This window comes from Diospyros lotus, chromosome 13, assembly GCF_014633365.1.
Source record: "Diospyros lotus cultivar Yz01 chromosome 13, ASM1463336v1, whole genome shotgun sequence".
Lineage (NCBI taxonomy): Eukaryota > Viridiplantae > Streptophyta > Magnoliopsida > Ericales > Ebenaceae > Diospyros > Diospyros lotus.
This window is the reverse complement of record NC_068350.1, coordinates 17,098,220-17,101,766: the sequence shown is the minus strand read 5'-3', so window position 1 is coordinate 17,101,766 and position 3,547 is coordinate 17,098,220.

The following is a 3,547-nucleotide window of genomic DNA, read 5'->3' as shown; positions in this document are numbered from 1 at the left end:
TTGAGGTGAATCCAAGAGATAAGGTCAAGGCAGTGACATTAAGAAGTGGTAAGCAACTTGGTGAGGTAGGTAGTAAACATGTTACAGGTGATGCTGATAAAAAGAATAATGTTGAGATTAGTGATGAGAATGAGTAGAACAAGATACCATCCCTAACACCACCTGTTAAACCTTATGTGCCTCCTATCCCTTTTCCTCAAAGGCTTAAACAAAACAAGGTTGACAAACAGTTTGAAAAATTTCTTGAAGTTTTTAAGCAATTGCGCATTAACATTCCATTTGCAGATGCTTTAACGCAGATTCCTGCTTATGCAAAATTTCTGAAGGAAATTATGTCGAACAAGAGGAAGCTGGAGGATTATAAAACCATTTCCTTGACTGAAGAATGCAGTGCTGTGATTCAAAAGAAGCTGCCACCAAAGCTGAGAGATCCAGGGAGTTTTTCTATCCCTTGTACTATTGGTGATATTGATTTTTCTAAAGCTTTGTGTGATTTAGGTGCAAGTGTTTCATTAATGCCTTTTTCTGTACATGTTATTTGGTGATAGTCGCTATTGGTGGATCGGGAACTTGTATATGATGGTTAGCAGCTTGTTTGTGAAACATCACGATGATCGAGGAGCAATCTCGTGCCTAGAGGTGGGGTCGTGCCTAGAGGTGAGGTTGAGGGATTGGACCACGATCACGTGCCTACAGGTGGGGCTGAGATGTTTCACACAAGTGCTGACGGGCGTGAGGGGTTGGACCACGATCACGTGCCCAGAGGTGGGACTTAGCCTGGAGGTGAGGTTGAGATGTGTGACACAAGTGTTGGAAGGGATGACGGTGACTCGGGGAGGTTTTATATTGATATGATCTTGGAGGTTTATACTTATTTTTGCATGTTTCCTGGCAAAGCTACATATTGCTCTTGCATGCATAGTTTCTTTCCTTATACCGCTCACTTAGATATAATATCTAACTCGGGTGTTTCCTACCCCTGGGACATTCATTGTCCCAACTTTATCAGAAGTATAAAGTGTTTCAGGTTGCAGATCAAAGCGTGGGCAATGAGGTGGAGCTACGATAGCTTTGGGATTTTGGTTTCATTATGTACCCTTGTAACCTAAGTAATATATTGTGAATAACAGCTAGGGTACTCAAAGTTGTAAGAGGTGTGTATGGGTGTCTTACAATTATACCTATAGTGGTATGTTGTGTTTTGGCGTATTGGAAGCCATGTGCATATATTATGCTTGGAAATGAAGTCTAGTGGAAACCCGCTTTATTTAGCTTTGGTTAAGCTTGCAGGTTCGATCCAATGCTTCTGTTGGTAAGGGTTTCCATAACGCTCGGGGTGATGTTGGCTTATATTTTACATCATTGTATATTTGAAAAAGTGGGGCGTTACAACGACAGTTTTGGTGTGCACTAACAACATGGCCAACACTTACTTCTCAACACAGAAGAAGTTAACAGCCAAGCAGGCACATTGGCATCCAATTTTGTTCAAATACGACTTTGTGTGGCAGCATAAGGTAGGGGCCAACAATCAGGTAGCTAACGCTTAGAGTAGGAAGCATGTGCAAGTGATTGTGGCATCCATTAGCAGCTTCAATACTCTATTCTGAAACTGGGTGGGAGTAGGCAAAGGCTAACAGTCAATATCAAAAATTGGTGCAACAGGTAACTAAGGGAGTGGTTTATGGCGCAGGCTTGTGGCAGCTGCTAATGCGGGAGACCCATGACACGACATGGATTGGCCACTCGGGAATCGCAAGGACGAACGCATTGCTTTTAGGCAGCTATTATTGGCCCAAGATGGATGACAACATAGAAGCCTATGTCAAGACCTTCATGGTCTGCCAGTAGGACAAAGTCAAAAGAATAAAGGAAGCAGGTTTGCTATAGCCTCTTCTAGTCCCTAAACGATCGTGGGTGTTAGTCTCAATGGATTTCATAATGTGTTTTACCAAGGTGGATGGGAAAGACATGATTATGGTGGTGATAGATCGGTTCTCTAAGTATGCGGTGTTTGTGGCTACATAGAAAGCATGAAAGACTGAGACCACTACTGAGCTCTTTTTCAAGCATGTGGTCAAGTATTTCGGGTTGTCTGATGACGTGGTCAATGACTAGGATTCAAAATTTATAAGTCGGTTCTGGACTTCATTGTTCAACATAATGGGCTCTGAGTTGAAGTTCTCAACAACAAACCATCCTCAAACTGATGGTCAGACCGTGAGGGTGAATGCACTATTGGAGGAGTATCTCAGGCATTATGTGATAGCAAGCCAGAGGAATTGGGTAAATCTCTTGGACACTGCTCAGTTTTGCTATAATTTGCATATGTCTTCAGCAACGGGTAGGAGTCCATTTGAATTGGCCATAGGCTAACAGCCTTTGATGCCTCATGAAGTGGCTAGGATGGATGCAATGAGTCGATGCCTCGCTGCATACCGATGGGCCAAAGAGAGGCAGGACATGCTTGAGGAAGCACAAGACAGCTTAAACAAAGCTGCTCGCCGCATGAAAAAGTATATTGATCAAGGGAGACGACCATTGGATTTGTTGTGAAGGATAAGGGTATGGCTGAAACTTACTCCCCAGATTTGGAAGCAAATAACTAATAAGAAGGTGCATCGTGGGTTGATTCCGAGATTTGATGTACCCTTTGAGGTATTGCAACGAGTTGGTGCTGTGGCATACAAATTGTTATTACTCGAGAGGCTAAAAATCCACCTAACTTTCCATGTGAGCTTCTTGAAGCCTTATTATGAAGACAACACACCTAGTCAGGTGTAGGCTAAGAGGGTCCCTCCAACTATTTAAGTGCAGCATGATCGTGAGATTGAGGCAATCTTAGACCATCGCATGTTAGAGGCAAGCAAGAAGAATATGCGTGTGCAATACTTAGTAAGATGGAAGGGGGCTCCAGAAGAGGAAGAAGGTTGGGAAAGGGATACAACTCTATGGCAGTTTGAAGACATCATACAATAGTACTTGTCTTCACTTCCAACGAGGTCATCTAAACCTTTTTGTGGGGGTGGTCTGTGACGTCTTCGACAAACTCATCGAAAGTTGCCCGACTTCGGTGAAGCATCATGGCACGAGGGTTGCGTGTCATGGTGGGATATGGGTGGATGATAGGCTTAGGTGTTGGGTGGCACAAGGTAGTCGTGCCAAGGTGACAGCATGCGAGGGAATGCAACAAATGTGTGGCTGTAACACCCCGCCTTTCTCAAGCATGTCACTATACTGAGGCCCAACATATAAATACACATTCTCTTTCTTAAATACATTTCTTAAACCTCAAATACCGAATTACAAAGAGAAACCCCCAGCATATCATTACAAATGCGAAAGCAATAATCGAAACCTGATATGGTACATAATCAATTTACTACAATTATAACATAAGAATTCATACCATTACATCATATCTTCAAAAGCCTTAATACATAAATACATGGAAACTCATTTCCCAAGATAATAACTAAACATCTCAGGTGCAATCTAATGATACCTCAATCATACATTTCCATTTCTCAACTCATCTGAAAACATA